Source organism: Lissotriton vulgaris, chromosome 8, assembly GCF_964263255.1.
Source record: "Lissotriton vulgaris chromosome 8, aLisVul1.2, whole genome shotgun sequence".
Lineage (NCBI taxonomy): Eukaryota > Metazoa > Chordata > Amphibia > Caudata > Salamandridae > Lissotriton > Lissotriton vulgaris.
This window is the reverse complement of record NC_141696.1, coordinates 1,123,260,937-1,123,283,491: the sequence shown is the minus strand read 5'-3', so window position 1 is coordinate 1,123,283,491 and position 22,555 is coordinate 1,123,260,937. Positions and strand designations below refer to the sequence as shown.

At 44.8% G+C, this 22,555-nt stretch overlaps 1 protein-coding gene across 1 annotated transcript in view; it reads right to left on the bottom strand.

Moving 5' to 3' along the window:
• The window catches only part of KPNA3 (karyopherin subunit alpha 3), an 855,988-nt gene that overhangs the window by 713,185 nt on the left and 120,248 nt on the right, over positions 1–22,555 (bottom strand). The window lies entirely within an intron of this gene.

The window sequence follows — 22,555 nt, the reverse complement described above, 5'->3', positions numbered from 1 at the left end:
AGCCCTTCATTGCGTGAAACTGTCCTAATAAAAGGATAGAGTAGTTAAGACTATATGAATCTTATCAGTAGATAGTAGCAAGTAAGTTAGACAGCACCAGAATGGTGTGGTTGACCAATAACATGTGTTATGGCATAGCCAATCTGCCTAATTTCCTAACCAACGCTTAGCCGCCAGACACTTTTCCACTTGCCCAACACTATTGATCCTTTTCCCACAATAAGAGCATTTTGCTTTCTGGTGTGTGGATCAACCGCCACAAAAGTCAGCAAAGGATTCCTAGGATTATTCTTACGTTTATCTTATCTCAACTAAAAGCACTAGAGATTATTTTCAAGCCAAAAATCTCTAAACGTATCAATATGCATCACAACATGCTAGCACTTTGTGAAAGTCCTCACACAAAATAACAAAACTGGTTGATAACTGATGTAGATCAGGATACATTTTTCCACAGACACAGTGGCTAAAATGTGGTTACATTTCGCATCATATACCATTGTCAGGAACAGAAATTTACTGCATTGCCTCTCATCTAACTAGGCACATGTGGCAGAAAAAGTGGACATTGAACCAGTGAGCAACGTCCTGTTAGTGAGCGAAAAACAGAATTCTGCACAGTTGGTCACCCGGACAAGTAGCAATGGTGGTAAAGGAGATGCCTGTATCAGAGAGAAGAGGAAAAGCACTATGTACCGCATTCATTAAAAATGCTCCTTGCCACAAAAGCAAATGGAAAAATGCTAGACAAGCTAGCAAAAGAGCATTTTCAAGGGATTTATAGGATCATCAATTAGTCTACCAAAATGTTTTAACTAAAAAAAGAAAAACTGATCAAAATGTTTAAAGAGGGACCCTTTCTTAAAGTGAGAAGTCACCTAAAAGCAACTACTGAAAGAGGAAATCTACTGGGGTCTGAAAACTGTTTTTTAAACAACTATAAGATTAAATGTTGCAGTTTAGTATTCTCAAAGAACCACCACAAGTAAATGCAACTTTATGCCCACGTGAACAAAATACCATCAAAGTAAATTATCTGTTCTTCACAGTGGTCAAGGTGCTGGTGTAATTGGTCGGAGCCAGTTGTACCACAAGGAGTATATTATTTCTAAAAAGGGGCTTTAACAAACTGACTGATAAGGCACTGGACTGGATGCACAACAGTTACTTGATTAGATAGACCAAATGGTTTTAACAATACATCAAGCTGCAAACTTATGTGAAGTGTCATTTTCTAGACTTGCATCCTACAGAGTCAACACTTGTGGCCGATTTTTAATGTTGCACCTTTGTTTACAACAACTGAGTCAAGCAGAAAAACAACAAGGAACATGCAACATTCATAACTTCATTATAAGCGGAAGATTGTGGGAGCTACATTTATCAGCCTAGCATTCACACTGACACTACTGTGCTTGTTAACTATGCTTTGGCTTTCAAAAAAAATAATCCAAATATAAGTGGCATCTCATTTTTTTAGAACTTCAAAAGTATGCTAAAAAACTAGTCATCTTTAAAATCCAATGCAACCAAGGCACTGTTCTGATGGAAATAAGCGAACAATGACAGCGGAGGATGAATGAGAGGTCTGATGACAATTACCAACTGCACACCCTTGATCCTCAGGCTTTTTGTAGGTTGATAGAACTATTCAGTCAAATTCTTTTTATTTTTATAGCAACCCTCATACAGTGCATGGCATAAGACATTTATAATACATAGAATCATAGCGCATCTGAACCCCACCGCCCTGCAACTCAATACAGCAGTATATCATTAAGTGTTCCCCTGGAGGTATAAAAAGTCTCCTATAAGGTAGGGTATTAAAGAACATCCCCAATGGTTCGTCCAAGCTCTCCAGATTTTACCAGACTTTCGGGGGCAACTCAGATCCTAATGTACAGAGCATTGGCCTGCAAACCCCTATTTATTTATTTATTTTATTTATTTTCAAAGTTTTATATATCGCGAACTGGATCTTTGCCGATATCAGAGCGCTTTACAGAAAGAAGGGGTAAGGGAGCAGACATTTTGCTACAGTACGGGTAGTAGGTAGTACGTGAGTGACAAAATAAGATCGCAGTCAGATACAGGCATAATACAAAATATATAATACATAATAGATGTAGATAATCAAATAGACTGCTAATACAGAGTCGGTGTAAAGTCTTAGCTCGGGCCAAAATAGAATTCAGGTGTATTTAGCCATTAGGATGGCTTTCACTACTTTCTTAAAAAATGCAGTGGAGGAGATCAGCCTCGTTTCGGGAGGAAGTGCATTCCAGATCCTGGGTGCCATTCCTGAGAAGGAGCGTTTGTATGTTTTCTCCTTCCGGAATCTTTGAGGTTTCAGGAGGAGATTTTTAGATCTTCTATTGGTTCTCGAGCCTCCTGATACAGTCAGCTTTTGGGTGAGGTAGTTGGGTGACTTGTGGTGTACAGCCATGTGTGTCATGCAGGCAATTTTCAACTGTATTCTGGCTTCAAATGGCAACCAGTTCAAAGATCTTAAGTCAGGGGAAATACGCGAGTGTTTTCTTGATCCAGTGATCAGTCTCGCTGCAGCGTTCAGGGAGGCTCTTAGTGGTGCGATTGTAGAACGGGGGAGTCCGATGAGAGCCACAATTCCGTAGTCTATGCGTGGGATGACTAGGGCTTGTACTGCGGTTTGGAAGTCCTTAGCTGGGAGGAAGGGTTTAAGTTTCCTCAAAGTGTTGATTTGGAAATTAGCTCCCTTAGTTGCTTTGCTGATATGCTGTTGCATGTTGAGATTGGCGTCAAGTGTGATGCCTAAGGATTTCGCTGAGTCTACGATGGTGGGTTGGATATTGAGTGCGGTTAGATGCTTGAGCCAGGATTGGGTGGTGGAGATTTTCGCAGGCGGTGAGATCAGAAGGAACTCAGTTTTCTGTGCATTAAGTTTGAGGTGATTATCAGCCAGCCATGATCATTGCACAATGCTCTAGGAGTAAAAGGGGCGATCTTCACAATCTGACTATATTGCAGCTATCCGCACTTACTCTAATGTTACTGAATAACCGTTGATACCTTGTTGCAGTCTCCTGCCCCCCAGATCCCAAGGATACCATTTCTTTTCAGGGATGAGATAGACAAGACTCCTGACAAGCACTCTAACATCCTCTCACAATATTAGACACCAGAGGGGCCTTGTAGGCTAAGGATAGGAGGAGACAAAACCAGGAGGAAAATCAGAAAACTACAGCATCAAAACCAGTGCTCCTCCACTTACTTTCAGATAGGTATAACTCAAAAGATATCAATATCATTAATAAGACATTCAAAAAATATTTTATTACATGATGCATAAACTTACATTTATGTTGATCATGGGCTTCCTAACCTACTACAGAAATCGAAAAATCACTCTTGTATCAAAGCATCCAGACACATTCATTCAAAGAAATACATATCCAACCAATTCACTAAAAACAATGCTTAGAATCCCATACTGATGTTACTCTGACTCCTTGATCAATTATATATAATCCAAGAATCGCTTGGCATTCCACACAATTGTTATAGAATATGGCTAAATGAATATATTTTAACATGTCATCCAGATACTTCAATGATATCAATGGTTAACTTAACACAGAGAAGAATTGTGCCAATGAGCATTTCGGTGTGACACAGATTGTCATGCAACCTTCATCAGGGCGCTGAACATATTATATAGGTGGTGATTGAGACCATCCAAGCAAGAGAGAGAGTCCTTGTGGGAAGCCTATTTCCCAATAGAATAATACATGTAAACCCGAAAATAGAACTAATGCTAAATGCATCCAATTACTATAAACATAGGGAAAATGATAAAGTATTCCGACAACGATAAAAATAAAATACCTGCAGTCACAGATGTGCCCAGTGGGAAAAAGATAGGAAAATAAAGGCAACAGAAAACCTTGTGTTTTGAGGATGGGAATGAATATAAGAGTCTAACTTTATATAGGCCAACCCGTGTACAGTTCATGTATCTTTCTAGTGACAAACATACATGTGCATCATACAAGTACCTTAGTAAAATCTCATGCAATAAATCACCTACTGTAGCGATATGGCGCTCAGATTTTCTTCCAAATTATAGCATTAATAGGTAAGGCAGTATACTTCAGCTGAATTATATCATGGATTCCAAACAAGATATTCAATCAGAAATGGTCGTTTTTAAATAGGACGTAGAAAAAGGGAAAATTATTGCTAAAAGGCGTGAGATCTTGGTACAGCTGGAGGAAGCCCTCCGAGGGCTTGAGGCGGCTCACGTGTTAAATCCCTCAGAGGAAGCACTGCATTGTTTGAAATTTAAGCACAAGGAGTGCAAGCTCAAAGCACATGAACACATGTTGGCCAAACAGGCAGCTACCCAACACAGGCTTTATAAGCTTGGACACAGGGCAGGAACAGGGTGCGCGGTGGGTGCCCAGACTAACATTGCCCAGTGGTGAGGTCCTGCACAGCCCCGGCGATGTAGCAGATCACTTTGAGAAGGTGTATTCTCCCTCTACGACTTACACAACGAGGACTCGCGCCGGCTGCTGGCGGATAGCGACGTGCCGACTATTTTGGAGATGTACAGGGATATGTTAGATGCGGATCGATCGGATGAGGAAATCCAAAAGGCTATCAACCAAATTAAGTCTGGGAAGGCGATGGGGCCGAACGGTACCCCAGTGGAGTTCCTTAAGACTGTGGCCTTTAAGGTAGTCCCGCACCTGCGGGCAATATATGAGGAATACTGGGAGAAGGGAGTTCTGCCGCCTGACCAGCGTCTGGCCCGTATAGTTGTTATTCATAAGGCCGGAAAGCCGGTGGACGACTGTCGCCAATACAGGCCGAACTCACAGATAAACGTGGAGGCAAAGGTCTTAACAAAAGTCTTTGCAAAGAGGCTGGGAACGGTGATCTCTTTGGTGCACCCGGGTAGGTCCGGCTTTATGCCTGGGAGAAACACTGCCCTTAACATCCGCCGACTGCACAATGTGATGGCGCGTCGGGAGTATCTGGAGGAGGATGCAGTCATTATCACTCGATGCATCCATGGCATTCGATTCCATCGAATGGCCGTATCTTTTTGAGGTTCTGGCGAGAGCTGGGTTGGGCCCTAAATTTATATGGTGGGTGAGGCTGCTGTATACTTACATCCAGGGGCAGGTTAGAGTCAACAACTACACGTCCCGAAAGTTCCCTCTATGGAGAAGCACCTGGCAGGGGTCCCCGCTGTCCCCATTGCGGTTTTCCCTCATGCTGAAGCCCTTGGCGGCCTGGATTCTTCGTGACATGATGGTACGCGGGTTTAGATGGTCGCCGAAGTGTGAAGATAGAATATCTCTTTATGCCGACGACATATTGCTATATCTTGCCTCTCCATATAAATCAATTCACACAGTTCTTAACATCTTCATGAACTTCAGGAAGTATTCGGGGTACGCAATTAATTGGAGTAAGTCCATGCTGTATGTGCTACATGGGCAGAAACCCACCCCCCCCCGTCTCCCTAAAGACTCTGCTGGTGGTCTCAGCGGATGGATTTAAGTACCTTGGAGTCTCTATCACACCAGATCCGGGTCTCTTTTACAGCCGCAATTTGGCACCCCCGTTGGCCAGGCTGCGCACAGATGTCAAGCATTGGAGGTCGCTGCCTCTGTCGCTGGTGGGCCGCGCTGCTCTTTTTAGAATGTTGGCTCTCCCATGATTTTTGAACATTCTCCAGAACTGCCAACACCATATTCCAGATACATATTTTGTAGCGGTGGAAGGGGAGATACGCACATTGCTAGGGGATGATAAAGCCCAGAGGATTGTGCTTCAGAAATTGATGAAAGGATGGTATGATGGGGCATTGCGTTGCCCGAAGTAAGGCTGTATTATTGGGCCTCTCAATTGCTGGCTGTTAACAGATTGCGATACGCCCCGCCAGATGACCCAGCATGTGCCCTGGAAAGGTATCAGATGGATCGTTCAGGCTATCTGGGGGCTCTGTATTCCCGCACTAAGAAGCAACAGTATATTGGTCCCACTCTACATATGGTAGAGATCTGGAGGTTAGCTAACTCACGTCTGGGATAGGCAGGGGTGCTCACCAAGGCAACGCCACTGTGGTATTCACAGAAACTCGGCATGCTTTGCTATCACTCTGGGTTTGATAGGTGGGATGTCATTGGTATCGCGACAGTCAAAGACCTGGTTAAAGAGGAGCGATTCTCAGATTTGAGGAGTTGCAAAAGGCCTACCAATTGGCACCAGGAGAGGTTTTTAGGTATCTGCAAATCAGACATGCTTTGCAGGCGGCCTTCCCTAGCTGCAAGAACATACCAGAATCATCACCCCTTGAGGATCGCTTGTTGGATGGGCTGTTGCAGTCCAAGGCGATCTCCTTGACCTATAAAAAACTTAGTAACAATTTGCCCGATTTATTCAGAACGCTTAAGGAGCACTGGGAGGGAGACCTTGGGTTGATTGATGAGAAGGAATGGCGACAGGCGCTTATGTCGCCCAGAGAGACTGCTATTATGCTCAGATGTAGATTAATCCAGCTTCGTATCCAACACCGCTCCGATTTGACAGGAATAACACTAGAAAAATCAGGTCTCGACAAAATGACCTGTGTTTGAAGGGTTGCCGGCAGCCGGCTACCTTTTATCATATGGTGTGGGAATGCCCGTTCGTGCGGAAACTATGGGATAGGGCCACAACTCATGTGCAAACTGCATTGGGAAAGACGCTAAGCCTGACGCCCCGCTTGGGCTTGCTTAATGTATGGAAAGATACAGACCCAACTGAGACGGAACAGCAATTGGCAACGCTAGGCTTCACGCTAATCAAGAGGGAGATAGCGAGAGGGTGGAGCAGAGTGGCGCCGCCGGCAGTGGCAGTATGGCTGAAAGAATTCAATAGATGTATGGTAGCTGAGAAAGAAGTATTTATAGCTAGGGGGTGCCCGAAGAAGTGGGATAGGAAATGGTCGAAGTGGAAATCCAATTCGGGGGATGTATGTCACCTGTTGTGGAATTGGAAATGCAGAGAAGTAGAGACAGAGAAGCAACTGTTTAATATATATGCTTTTACGGCCTTTGTCCCAGGTGCGATGTTAAATGTAACTTGCAAGTACTGTATGTAATTACTGTTTGTCTGTCATGCACTTTATTAATAAAAAATAATTCCAAAAAAAATAAATAGGGCAAATTATTGGCCCTGGTTAAAGATATATAGATCAGCATTTATGTGCAACAGTAGGACTGAGGACTTTCTGCATATCAGATACTCACCCTTCGAGATAATCCAGATAAAGGCAAACAGAGGGAAAGATTAAAATAGGCTAAGGTGCATTGAAAGATAGATAGATAGATAGATAGATAGATAGATAGATAGATAGATAGATAGATAGATAGATAGATAGATAGATAGATAGATAGATAGATAGATAGAATAGATCTTTATGGTCAATGTCCCTAAAAGTTCGCCAAACCAAAAAATACGAAGGGGAAGAGTCAAATTCAAAGATCTTTATTCGATTATTCATACAAAACAACCAACCTGGGTGCTATGTAGTGTACAAAATGAGGGTCCCTGTGAACTGCATAATCATTATTCACATTTATTAAAGCAATCAACAATCAACACACTGTAAATTAATCACAATGAGTAAATAATACAATTTATAAATTTGGTAACAGTGCCCCAAAGGAAAAGAAGTGAAATAGCGTGATGCTGTGAAAAGGAAAGAAAGATTGAGAAATGATAATAGTCGTGACAAATGAGTATATCCAATTTCATTAAGAATTAAACACAATAATCGGCTTCAGGTCCCTGAGCCAAAGAAAAGGTTCATAACATATCCCATTATTTATAAAAAATGTCTATATTGACACTGGTATGTAAATATCCAAAGAAATGCGGGCGGTGTCAACTGAGGAAGAAAGGAGGTAGCAGTTGACGTTTCGACCCCACGCTACAGCAGTAGGCGTACTTGTGGCCTTACATCGGGGTCTTCATCAGGACAAGGGTGTAGACGGGGTGCACTACAATTTCTGTAAATAATATAATATAAGTGAGAGATCCCATTTGAATTTAGGGAAAAACGATAGTGAATATCAAAGACCGTAGTGAGCGGTAAAGTAACTGATTCAGAAATTACCATGGTACATAGATGTATTTTCATACGGTAATCAATTGGAGGAATCCACTTTCCATTCATCAAAATCTAGAAAATGAATAATCATTTGCTAAGTGCTGTTATATCATATCTTAATTAGGAAAATGCGATTATATAGCATCTTTCTATCAGTAAATGATAGCGCTTATCAACGTTAAAAACACACACACACACACACTCCTGCGTGGACCAGGAGAAACCAAGATTCTATCTTAACCAATACTTATGGTCACGAATGTCATACTGAGTATGAAAAATTATACAGAGTGCAATGCACCCAACTATAATGAGTACGCCTTTATGATGGTGTTAATCGGCAAATGACTCTATAATGAAGCTCAAACCAGGAAATACATCGGACCCTGTTGGTTAAAGATAAACAATGGGAAACTCCCTGTCTCTAATCATCGTGGACGTATATCGCAATAAATCTCATGTGGCATTCGTCATGAGTCAAAATCTAATAGAACTATCATGTAGCATTCATCAGATAATTAGAAGACCTACCTGCAGGTGAAGCACAAGAAGCGTCTAATAACCTCTGGGACAATAAGGACCATTCACCTCCCATTAGCAAAGATGCACTCAAGAAATACTATTGGGAATGGGTAGCCCGGGGATACAAAAACTTTGATGCACCTTTGACTATTTTGATCTTCCCCTCTTATTACCTTCATCTGGAGTATCTCTAAGGGTGAGTTATCTGATAAACAGAAAGCCCTTGTTCCTTCTGTTGCACATAAATGTTGATTTATGTATCTGTTAACAGAACCAATACCTTTCCCTATTTCTACATCATATTCAGGAAGGACCATTTCTGATTGGAATCTGCAATAGAGTTCGGCTGAAGTATACTGCTTTACCTATTAATTCTATAATTTTGGAGAAGAGCTGAGCAATATATGGCTACAGTGGGTGATTGATTAGTTGCATGAGATTTTATTAAGGTACTATATGATGCACATGCATGTTTGTCACTTGAGATACATGAACTGCACAAGGGTTGGCCTATGTAAATTTAGACTCTTATCTTCATTCCCATCCTCAACACACGAGGTTTTCTGTTGCCTTTATTTTCCTATCTTTTTCCCACTGGGCACATCTCTGTGACTGCAGGTATTTTATTTTCATTGTTGTCGGAATACTTTATCATTTTCTCTATGTTTATTGGAGATATTTATCATTTATTACATTTTCATGTTTACAGACATTATAATTGGAAAGGGGCTTCCTGAAAAATCTGTCTCTTGCTTGGATGCTCCCAACCAACACCCATTTACTATGTTCAGCCCCCTTATGAAGGAGGCATGACAAATCTATGTCACACCGAAACATGCTTTGGCGCAATTCTTCTTGTTGTGTTAATTAATCTGTTTGTATATGGATGATGTGTTAAAGGATATTAATTTAGACATATTCTGTATCCATTGTGTGGAATGCCAATCGATTCTTGGATTATATATAATTGGGCGGGAGGTCTCCTTTGTCAGTTAGCTCAGAAATCTCCTCAAACTCCTCCAACAATCGCAAAATATGGGGCAGCATGGGCTGAGGCTCCCACAAGTAGAATAGAGGGTTGCCGGTGTAGAGAGATACCAAGTGCATTCCCCAAGTGTAATCCCCCAGTCGTGCAGTCCCCTCGAATACGGAGGGCTAAAGTCGCCAGGGCAAACAGTAGAGGGGATAGCAGACATCACTGCCGAGTGCCCTGGCCCACATTTCAGGCTCTCGATATCAGACATCCTTCTGCAACCAGCCCCAACACATACCTCCGGATGCCACTGGGGTCGTCAACAGGCACTTCTGCATATAGCCGCTGCAGATCAGTGAAGACTCTTATTAGCCCTCCGTGTAATCGCAGTCTTGCCGTGCAGGTGTACCAAGCAGCACACCAATGGGACCTCCACCTCCCTACACAGCATCCAAGCAAGCAGCCGCATTGTTTTGTCCCTTCCCTATGAGCCCCTGGTAATAGGTTTTCAGGGTATACTTATCTGACCTACCCCATATGTCCAGCAACTGACAGTGAGCGTCAGTAGAGGTCCCCTCCTCCCGCTATACCTCTGCGCGCTTACCCTCACAGTGAGATAGTTCCTGCTGGAGTTGCTTCTTCATCCCACAGGCCTTGCTTAAGCACACCCCTGTTATTACAGCTTTCTGCGCTTCTCATTTTTTTGTCCTTTAGGCTGTTGTGCCCCAGTTTCTCCTTTAGATCACTGAAAAGGGTTGATAGAATTACTTGATTTAGTATGCAGTTGAAGGATATCATGTTAATTTAAATGAATTCTATAAATAAAATTGCATGGAAGGATTTGGCATCTATTTTGCTAAACATTAAAGCTTTAGAGACAGATTAGCCTGGATGCTCCCTGGGGAAGGTATGGAAGAGGCTCAAGTTAGGAGAGGTGAGAGGCACATAAATATAGACTACATTTTCAAAGAAGAAAAATGTGTAAATTAGCTCAAGTCAGTCGTTTCTCACACAAAAAGCAGGCCAGAAAATGTATTGCTTCAGAAACTAGATGGTTTATGTGTCATCTTACTGTAATGTACTGACACAGTAATGATAGGAAGATCAAAGAAGTCTGCTTGACCAACTCAAATGAAATCTCCATATTTTGAATTTCTACAACAACAAAAAACAGCTGGTCCTGGTCTTGCTCTGTGGTTTTACATTACTGAAGAGCGCAATGAGGAAACAGAAAAAAGTAAGGGGGTGCACATATTACAGCCAATAGAAGTAACATGTTGCCTTGTGGAATCACCTACAAGCATTGTTGTAATGATTCAACAGACCTAAAAAAGCAGATTTATTTATTTATTATTTTATTTATGTGCTTTTATAGCGCCTGAATAAATCCCCGAAGGGGTATCTCCGCGCTTGTGCTGGATAAGGAAATTTGTACCATGCCTGGTCATTTACAGAGGTAGTGAGTCATGAGCTGATTAATTATCAGTAAAAAGGTGAGTCTTGAGGGTTTTACGAAAGGTTAAGTGGTTGGTGATGAGTTTGAGTTTAAGGGGAAGGGAGTTCCAGAGAGCGGGTCCTGTGTGTGCCAGAGCACGACCTCCCTGACGAGATTTTTTTATTTTAGGGACCTGTAGTAAATGGAGATTACTCGATCGAAGTGATCGGCCTGGAACATAGGGTTGAAAAGCTTTAGTCAGATATACAACAAATCTTTCCTAGAAAAGGAAATCAAAGAAAATACCGAAGGCACTACTGAAATGGAGATTACAAAACACACAATTGATGGACGGAATTCAGAAAAAAATCAAAATATTCACCCCCAGTCAAGAGATCTGGGTTAAATCAATCATTCTTTTGCTCACCATGCCACCCTAGTTTAGACCTGGCCGTATACAAATCAGTAGTGACCCTGAGCCTCATGGGAACAGCCCAGCCCGAACTGCCAAGCCAGGTCCTCTCTGGACCGGAAACATGCATCCTACGACCGGTTTTCTGCTTTCACCCCTCATCAACCAGCATAGCTTGAATCCAGTGGCACAGTGAGCCAGGACCCACTTCATACTGACTTGGGGCGAGAAATCAAAAGACACACAACTGATGAACAGAAAGAGGAGATTACATGTGCCGTGGGACGTGCTTTTTTCAGATGTACATTTAGTTAGTGCTCTAAGCAAATACTTTTATTTGATTTAATTTGCAACAATAAAATTGCAACCAGCTGAGTTTTGATTTGATGACTCGAGATACAGAAGTCTAGAGCCCAACATTTTTGTGTGTGCATAATGATCACATTGTATTTTGCAGTATTTATATTTAAGAACTCACCTACATTGGAAGCACGTTGGAATTAGTGTGTAGGGTTAGATGGGTGTTGTCTTTATTTTTTAGCCTGTGCAGGAAATGTTTCCATGCTGTGCGTGGTGACCACTGGTGTGTGGTTATCATGCTATGCAATGTAGTGCTTACCAGTTTGGTGGATGAAGCGATGCGAGAGAAAAGAAAGTTTATGGTTTTTAGTAAGCTGGCAGCTTTGAGTAGCTGTGCAGGTACTTTTTGGTATTTCTTATGATCATAGCCTAGTTAACTGGTTACTGCACTGGGTTGCCCAACCTCAATCTGGTATACATGTTTGGTCATAAGCAGGTACTGCTGAAGAGAGAAACAGTGGGGCTATCTGCTTGGATGGGCTAAGATATGATCATCCCTTATCTGAATTTCGTTGCAAGGTAAAGCAGTCAGTGTCATTGACTGGATATTCTAATTAATTTACTAGATTAGAGGTAGTTAATCAGTATGTGGGAACTTCAGTAGCACCATATGTCCAAATCTTCCCGCATCTGTCGAAACCTGACTTTTGCCCCCATAGGTTACAAATATCTTTACAATAACTCACTGGGAATGGTGTTTTTTATAATTGCAGTGCTAGATCTCAAAAGAGTTGCCCCAAGTTTTTGTATCAGCTCCTCTTTGGTGTACGCTTCTATGGGGTCCGTTTGCAGCACTCCAGGTCAAAACTCACCTATACTATTTCTCCTTTGCTTTTTGCAAATCTAATTCTATTCATCTCAGATTCCATCTAGTTTATATTCAACCAATTCTCTGATTTCTTGAGCACAGTTTATCTGATCATGTTGTAGTTAATGTATGGATTTGGATAAATGTAATCTATTATGGAAGTTGGTTGCAATTCATGCTTTAACATTTTCTTTTTAGATCATTTTCCTTTGTTATTTTCCCTTCTCTTTTCAATTTTAACTTGTTTGAATCAACTCATTTGGGGTTCCTTCTCATTTAATGTTGCATCTTTTGTTGACCTTAAAATATTGATACAAGCCCTAGCGTAGCAACAATGTACTGTTAGTGTTACGAAACACAAGTTAGATTGAGCAGGAATCTGAAGTTGAGAAATTTTTCAATAATAGACATTTTTTTACAAAAGAATAATTTGTGACCAGTATTACTTTCAGACTTCGACACTCGTCTTCCATAAGTCAGCCCTTCATAGCTTATCTGGACAAAGAGAATATTGTGCTGGTTGGGTTGATCAAGATCTGTGGGCTGTAAAATGCAGAGTGAATTTGAAGATGTGATTACCTTTTCGGGTTCTATACTGGAGGTTTTGGGATGATGTCATCTTGGAAAAAGCCATCTTTTCAACTGTCGTCTGAAGAGTAAAGGACCCTAGGCGCTTCTAATCTTGGCTGGTAGTTCGTTCCAGAGCTTGGTGGCTTATAATGAAAAAGCAGAGAATCCTTTGGATTTCTTATAGTAGAGTGGTATGATTATTCGGGGTGCAAGGCTGGAACACATGTCCCGCTTGGTTTATACTGCTGGAATTGATTTAGTAAGTAGAGTGGTCCTTTTCCTTGGGATGCTCTTTAGACAATGCAGAATGCATTGAGCAATGCCCTTTCTAGCTATAGGTAGCCAGCAGAGTAATGGTAGGACTGGAGTCATGTGTTTTCTGAGGTGACGGAAGAGTCCTCTTGAAGCAGTATTTTGGATTAGCTGCGTTTTGAGTAACTGAATTGGAGTATGCCAAAGTATACATGGGATGCTGGCACAGTAAAGTTAGGAGATTATGAGTGTAAGGATTGCTTGTAGTTTGTTGATACCTAGCATATTGAAAGATGCAGCGCTGTATTTTCATCGTGTATAAGGCATTATTTTTAGGTCTCACCTATGCAGCACGCATGAGCTGCATAGGAAGATCTTTAGCGGTCGCTGTGCTCTTTTAGGAAGCACATACTCGTGATTGTGGCGGCATCCACCTTGCAGGAGCGAGCAGAGGAGCGCCACAAGCACGAGTATGTGCTTCCAAAAAGAGCAGACTGCTCTCCCCAGTGCGCACAACGCTCGCGGGCTCACGTCCTGCTCCCCCTTTCACTCTCACAATTAACTTCCCCCGCGCCGCCCTTGTGTTTCAGTGCTTGTTATAAAAGTTAACGTTTACTGTCCTGCATGATGCATTGGTCTCAAGCGTATATCATGCTCACGTGCGCTGTGTTTTAAGTAGCTTGGTGGTTACATCAAGTTGGGAGGGCGGAGATTGATCTCCATGGACGTCAATTTAGATTGCTCCTTTCCTTCTGGCGTCTTGACGTGGGGTTTCTAAACCACCATTGTCATCTTGTTGCAGGTGGTAGGTAACGTAATAAGTCCCTGCTGATGTACGCTGGTACTCACTTTCAAATTTAAGTTTTGCAGGTACTGGGGAGAGCGCCTGTCACTTTAAAACACTAGTGGCAGATAAATATCAGACAACAGTACTTTACTGGCTGCGGAATAAAGTCTAAATGTTGCATGCATGCAATACTTTCGACTGAAACAAGCGCTATCTCCCATTCAAAAAGTTTTCCCATGACACCAAGACATTTCAGATGTACATTAACCATAGCTTAGTAGAGCAAGGAAGGTATTACTTGTAGCATTTCAAAGGCGCACTGAAATACTTTTTTTTTTCCAATAAAGGCACTGTCTTGAGAATGCACCATGAATTATTTTTGTGATTAGCTCTGGATCTTTCAATGCAGTAAATATGTCTGCTGTAATCTGAGACGCCCAAACATCTCCTAATTTACTTTAGATCACACCATAAATTGAACACCATCATCCTATATAAAGCTTGCATTAAAAAAAATCATTAAACCGATATTTGTGGCCCATGGTATATAATAAACATCTTTCTCTTGGTTGAAATATACAAGCTTACGTTGCTGGATGCATTAACTATCCTGGTGTTATCAGAAAGGTTCTTAAGTTTTAACATTTTTTATTTAATACATGCGACTGATGTGGTATACCTTGTAATGAATCAGATCTGCTGCTTTTTAAGTTAAAAACTGTGTACCAAACAGTATAGTTTGTTTACATTGAATTCCCTAAAACGGCATGGTTACTTGTGTTGGGAAAGCTCGTCAGGACATTGGTGATACAATGGGAAGTGTCATTGTTTAGCTTCAGTATCTTGTTAGTCTTTCTAACTTTCAGGAAGTTCAGAATGTCTTCAAAAGACAGCAGAAATCACGTTAAAATCCAATTAGTCTCCCCTAACTCAGTAGACCAAGACATTTACAAATTTGAAGCTACTGTAAAGAGTCATAATCTCCAGGCAGTTAAGATAAATTGAAACAGGAAGAAGAAATGAAATATTGATGTGATATGCGAATCTTTGTCAAAGAATGTTTCAGCTTTTATTTTAAAGTATTGTCTCTGCTTTTTCCCCAGGTGTGAGCTGGTCGTTTTAGGAAAGTTGAAATGTAATCTTGCAGCAGTTACTCCACATGATTTTATTGAACGCATAGCATAGCCAATAGGTCTCACCTTTGGGACCTTATAAGTATTTAGTTATGCAGCACAATATCCTTACTGCAACAACATTAACTGTTGCATGGGTAAATACTTATAAGGTCCCAAAGGTGAGACCTATTGGTAATGCCAATGTTTGTTTTAAGTTGACATGGTAGCAAAGATAAGCCTGAATCCATGCTTATTCCTAGGTTTCTGACTTCTCTTGGAGGGCCTTGACTTTTGCTTTCATTTTTTTGTTGTTATCTATGTGATGGTCTTATTGATCAACCCTGGGCGTTGTCTTTATTGATTTCCATTTGTCCAGTGCAGTGAACATCCAGGTGTGAATGTCTTACAGCCACATATTTCTTGAAGTTTTTCAAGACGGGAGTTGAGGTCTAATTAATTTTTACCCTTGTCTGTATGCGGGTTTGTAGTAGGCTTTCGATGGCTTAGAAGTGTTGCCATTGATAGATGAGTTGATCTTGCACTCCACCGAACTGAGGGGTTATCCGCAACTGCGGCCTGTCACAGCAGGCAAACATGAACTCAACAGTGTGTCCAGCAGAGTAAGTTGGAACAGAAAGCATTAGTTGGAGGTTGAATCCTCAAGTTTGATTGTGATCGCTGTTGATTATTTTCTGATCAAACCATGTTGAGGTCGCCTACAATGTATGTTCTTGGGCGTTTCAGATGGATCTTGGTCACTGTATCTAATAAGACATCTTAAAAGTTTGCACTGCTGGGTGGTGGTCTATACATTGAGACGAAGGAGTCTTTAATAGTGTGAGTAGCCTGAAAGGAAAAAGAAACACTCCCCCCCACGCCCCCCCCAAAAAATCAATGGTGTGGTTTTCATGTGTTTTTATATTTTATTTTAAACGGATGGTGCTAGGCCTCCTCTAATTTTGCGCATACGATTTTTATAGATTTGGAAAAATTCAGGAGGGATGGCTTTATGCCAGGTAGGTGCAAAGTCACTGCTGAGAGAAGAGGTCTGGTGTGGTTTCTGAGAGTAGATCAGAAACGCTGACGTTTGTTTGTGGCTCTTGTGTTGAAAATTAAGGATTCCAGTTATGTTTCTTTGCTCTTTGTGTCATGATGTTTTGAGGGGGATGTGTAGTGTAGTATGGGACGAGGAAAATGGGCATAGTGGATTTTGCAGTGGGTTGGGGGAGGTTGCTTGGGGTTGCACTGCATGGGGCAACAAAAATGCAATTTATGAAAGTACATGTCACAAATTGATTTTCAGATTAAGATCTTGAGGAATTTTTGAATCATAAATTGATAGCAATCGAGATGAATTGAATTTTCAATCTTGCTCAATTTACACTATTTTTTGCAGTAGGCCATTGTTCAAATAATGTGAAAACAAAATCCTGGGGTTAATTTCAGAACCTGGAAGTGTACAAATATATGCCTGTGAAAGGCAGAGTAAGTTGTGTTCCAGGATAGGAAACTTAATGGAAGCAGTAATTACCTACTTGATAGGGGTTTAGAGAAAGGAGTTTTCCCTAGAGAAATCATATTTAGGGAGGAGATGGAGATTAAGTATCTCACATACTAAAAAGCAAGGGAACCAGTTTCAAGGTGAGCATTGGACTCTGGGTTCTAGTTTCCCGCACTTCTGGTGGGTCTACGACTTGGCACATTCTTCGTTCATATTTAAAAAATGAGTTCCACGGTGCTTGTTACAATTTGCTAGATCATGTGACCTATAAATGTCCACCACTCTTTTCAAACTATCAGTGCCATTAGCTCTGAAACTCCAATGCCATCATACCCTAACAAGTAAAAGAAACCCATCTTCTAAAAGAAGAAACATTTCTTTACCTGGTAGGTTTACCGCTTGCTGTATTTTTTTCGTGTTTCATCCCTCTAAAGTAGCACTTTAACTCAAAGATCAACCTACTTTAAAAGGACGTTTGTTGCTTACTTTAATACATCAGGTAACCTTGAAGGCAGCAAGTCAAGTCAAGTCAGAGAATTTATATAGCGCGCTACATACCCAGAGGGTCTCAAGGCGCTTGAGGAGGGGTGGGGAATTACTTGTCAAATATCCACGTTTTAAGTTGCTTTCTGAATGCTAGGTGGTTCTGGGTAAGGCGAAGGTAAGTGGGAAGTGAATTCCAGGTTTTAGCTGCCAGGTAGGAGAAGGATCTACCTCCCATGGTGGTTTTGTTGATGCGGGGTACAGTGGCAAGGGCCTGGTTGGCTGATCGTAGCTGGCGGGAAGGGGTGTAGAAGGACAGTCGTGTGTTGAGGCATTCTGGTCCGATTTCGTAGAGTGCTTTGTGTGCGTGGGTTAGGAGCCGGAAGGTGATCCTCTTATTGACGGGAAGCCAGTGGAGGTTTTTCAGGTGATCGGAGATATGTTCTTTACGCGGGATGTCTAATATAAGCCTGGCTGAAGCGTTCTGGATTCGTTGGAGTTTTTTCTGGATTTTAGCTGTGGTACCGGCGTAGAGGGTGTTTCCATAGTTCAGTCGGCTCGTGACCAGAGCGTGGGTGACCGTTTTCCTAGTTTCGGTGGGGATCCAACGGAATGTTTTTTTGAGCATGCGAAGAATGTTGAAGCAAGATGAAGAGACGGCGTTGACTTGTCTGTTCATCGAAAGTGAGGAATCCAGGATGACGCCCAGGTTCCGTGCATGGTCTGTCGGGATGGGTGCTTTTCCAAGGGCTTCTGGCCACCAAGATTCGTCCCATGCGGAGGGGGAGGTACCTAAAATGAGGACTTCTGTTTTATCTGAGTTCAGTTTCAGACGGCTGTGTTTCATCCATTCGGCTACTTCTTTCATTCCTTCATGCAGATTGGTTTTGGCGATGTTCGGGTCTTTGGTGAGAGAGAGGATCAGTTGAGTGTCATCAGCGTAGGAGATGATGTTGAGGTTGTGTTGGCGTGCGATGGTCGCGAGGGGGCTCATGTATACGTTGAAGAGGGTAGGGCTGAGTGAGGATCCTTGTGGTACGCCGCAGATGACTTCAGTGGCTTCTGACTTGAATGGTGGGAGGCGGACTCGCTGAGTCTTTCCGGTGAGGAACGAGGTGATCCATTCCAGTGCTTTTCCTTGGATTCCGATGTTTGAGGCGTTGTAGAAGGGTGCTATGACAGACTGTGTCGAAGGCAGCGGATAGGTCGAGGAGGATGAGGGCGACTGTGTCTCCATTGTCCAGTAGAGTTCGAATGTCGTCTGTTGCTGCGATGAGGGCGGTCTCCGTGCTGTGTTTTGCTCGGAAGCCGGCCTGTGAGGAGTCGAGGGATTTGTTGGCTTCGAGGAAGGCTGTAAGCTGGTTGTTGACTGCTTTCTCGATGACTTTGGCCGGGAATGGAAGGAGCGAGATGGGGCGGTAGTTTTTGAGTTCGGTGGGGTCCGCTGTGGGTTTTTTCAGAAGGGCGCTAAGTTCTGCGTGTTTCCAGCTTTCTGGGAAGGTGGCGGATTTGAAGGAGCAGTTGATGCCGTCTCGGAGGTGCGGTGCTATGATGGAGTCTGCTTTGTTGAAGATGTGGTGAGGGCAAGGGTCTGTGGGGGATCCTGAGTGGATGGAGTTCATCAGGCGGATGGTGTCCTCAGTGGAGATAGGGTTCCAGTCATTAAGGGTGTTTGAGGGGGGTGCAGGTCCGGTAGATGGTTGGTAGGGTTGTTCTCCGGGTTGGTTGTCGAAGCTGTTGTGGATGTCTGCAATTTTGTTGTGGAAGAATGAGGCTAGTGAGTCGCAGAGTTCTTGAGAGGGGGTGATGTCGTTAGAGTTGGCCGAGGGATTGGTTAATTCCTTGACGATGTTGAAAAGTTCCTTGCTGTTGTGGGCGTTGTTATCTAGTCGTTCCTTGAAGGCGGTTTTCTTGGCTTTTCGGATCAGTTGGTGGTGTATGCGGGTGGCGTTTTTGAAGGCGTCTTTGGTGCTGGTGGTTGGGTCTTTTTTCCAGGCCTTCTCAAGGGAGCGGCAGAGTTTCTTGGATTTCTTAAGATCATCGTTGAACCATGAGGCCTTCTTGCTGCCAAGTTTGCTTTGTCGCTTTTTCAGTGGTGCTAGGATGTCGGCGCTGTTGGATAGCCAAAGGGAGAGGTTGGAGGCGGCTTGGTCGGGGTTTGAGGGGTGGGCTGGGGGGTTTAGAAGAAGCGATGAGGAGATCTGGTCGATGGTGATTTTGTTCCAGTTTCTTTGCAGAGTTGGTTGGGGGTGGTTGTTGGGTTTGGGCTTGTTGTAGGTAAAGTGAACGCAGCTGTGGTCAGTCCAGAGGAGAGCCGTAGTGTGGCTGAAGGAGACATGATTACTGGAGGTGAAGATAGGGTCGAGAGTGTGACCAGCGATTTGGGTGGGGGAAGTGACCAGTTGTCTAAGTCAGAGGTTGGCGAGGTTGTCCAGAAGGGTGGTGGAGTTGCGGTCGTTGATCTTTTCAAGGTGAAAGTTGAGGTCTCCCAAGAGGATGTAATCTTTGGAGGGGAGTGCGTGTGGAGTGATGAAGTCTGTGATGTCCTCACTAAATTGTGCGCAGGGTCCTGGTGGTCTGTAAAGGAGGGTGCCTCTGAGTGTGGTCTTGGGGTCTATGTGGATCTGGAAGTGAAGGTGTTCAGAGTTGGCGAGATTGATGTCAGAGCTGGTTGAGATGTGGATAGATTTCTTATGGACGATAGCGATTCCTCCTCCTGTGTGGCCGGTACGGTCTTTGCGTATGATCTTATAATCTTCTGGGATGGCAATGGTGATGTCAGGGGCGGAGGAGGCGTTCATCCATGTTTCTGTGAGGAAGGCGACGTCCGGAGAGAAGGTGTCTAGTAGATTCCATAGGTCGATGGCGTGCCTGTGGACCGATCAGGTGTTGAGCAAGATGCATTGTAGGTGTTTGGGGTCGGGAATCAGAGGTGTGATCGTAGCGGGGTTGTTGACGGTGCCGATGAATTTGCAGGAGTAGCATGAGAAAGGTCCATGGGTGTGTCCAGGAGCGGCTTGGACGCAGTTGGGGGGACGGCCGGGGTTAAGGGCTAGGAGGGTGGTGGCATCGTAGGTAATGCGGGATGGTTGGGCAGTGCAAGGGCCAGGGGGTCTGGCGCTGGGCGCGGTCCAGGCGCGGACGGGCGTAGACGGGCTTACCTTTGGCGCACCTTCGGCGCGGATTGGGCGCGAACGCTGCGCGCGGGAGCAACTGTCATATATGGATAGTGGAGGGGGAGGGGCGAGGGCGGCTCAGCTGGGAGGCGGGGCGGGCTAAGGAGGAGGACAATAACAACAAAATGGAGGCGGAGGGGTCAGAACAGCAAGAGCGCTTGGGGGAGAACGCAAATTCAGCAACAGAGTCACGCTAGCAAATTAAAATGCAAATGAGCAAAGCGGCGAACTGAGCACAAATTCTGCAACAAAGTCACGCTGGCAATTAAACAATGCAAATGGGCAAAGCGGCAATCAAAGCACGCTGCGGCAATCAAAGCACACAGCAGGCAATAGTTATTAATCAGATTCCAGATCAGATCATATGCGCTGCACAACGATACCGAAGCCACAGGGGAGCGACCACTCAGCTCGGAAGCGAAGAGCGAGTCACGGCGCTTCCAGGTAAGGGAGCGCTGTTTGTTGTCTGTGGGAGGGCGGCTCAGCTGGGAGGCGGGGCGGGCTAAGGAGGACAATAACAACAAAATGGAGGCGGAGGGGTCAGAACGGCAAGAGCGCTTGGGGGAGAACGCAAATTCAGCAACAGAGTCACGCTAGCAAATTAAAATGCATGCTGTATATTTTTAAAAAGGAGTGCATAGGGGCGTGGCCAAGATGGCGGGCTGAGAGGACGCACTTGCCGTGAGCTCCCGAGCCCCTGGAAACCCTGCACCGCTCTACACTGCTGATCTCCCCCGGATCGAGCGGAAAACGCACCCAGAGCTCCCCGTGGTGGTGTGGAACAGTCCGCAGCCCTCAGTTACCCTGCCGCCGCCGCGGTACCGCTAGAGAACCAGCCGAGGCGGTGGCCGCCGGAGACCCTGTCGAGAGGCCCGGGAGCCCCAGATCACAAGACCTTGGTGTCCCGCCGAGGGGAGCCTGTAGCGCGGGGCGGGCCAACAGGTTGCACACGACTAGATACCGCAATCGTCCCCGGTGGGTGCTGGGGCGGCCTTCATCGGCGGAGCGGAGCTGCATTGACCGTGGAAGCGGAGGCGGAGTCGACAGGAAGTCACTACGCAAGCCCGAGGATCGGGAAGGCCGCGGGGCCTGCACCACGTGGCCCGTCCCGGAGCCCCTCCTCTGCCCGCTGCTGAGCGCTGCCAGGCCCTCCGGCGCCCTTGATCACCTTCGCAACCTCCGGCTGCCGCACAATCTGCGAACTTGGCCCCCGGCTGTGCGACCTTCGGGTGGACCAGTGGGGAAGGACTGCCACGATCCCCGGAACTGGGCCTAGCCGGAATCATCGGATGTGGTTTTGGGGGCGATCACCGGAGAGACTGCTCAGAGAGGACCTAGATGCACTGGTAGCACCGGACCTCCGCATCGGGCAGCTCGACACAAAGTCTGGGAGTTGAGACTACGCCAGTTTGGCGCTGGTTCCCCAAGCCGGAACGAGCTGCCATTTTGAACGGGTGCGGAGCAGCTGCATCGACCCTCATCCGAGGAGTGCGGAGGCACCTCGCTGGGAGTGCTCCCACGCCGGCACGAGCTGTGTGACCTGCCACCCGCTGCTGGACCGCGGCCTGTAGCACCTCCTTACCACGGCCCGCGGGCTCTCGTGATTCCCGCGATGTCGAATGCCAGGGGGCAGAGGAAGGGCGATCGCACTTTGCCAGACATGCTGGAACGCGGCGCCCCGAGGCAAGACAGGACCCAGCCCGCCCCGAGCCCCCCCGACTAGCTCACGGGGCGCCGAAGGTGGGGAACCCCCGGTGACTAGATCGTTCCTGGAGTCCCTGTTCAGCTCTTTGAGGGAAGACTTTCAGGCCTTGAAGCAGGAGGTGGCCGGGGAGGTCGGGGAAGTCCGGAGAGAGGTGGACTCCCTGGGAGAGCGAGTGAACACTGTGGAGGCGGCTGGCCACTCCAGGGACGAGGAAATCACCCATCTGCAACAGGAGGTCCTGAGGCTGAGTGATCAACAGATCAGTCTACAAGCCCATGCCGAGGACCTTGAAAATAGGTCCAGGCGGAAC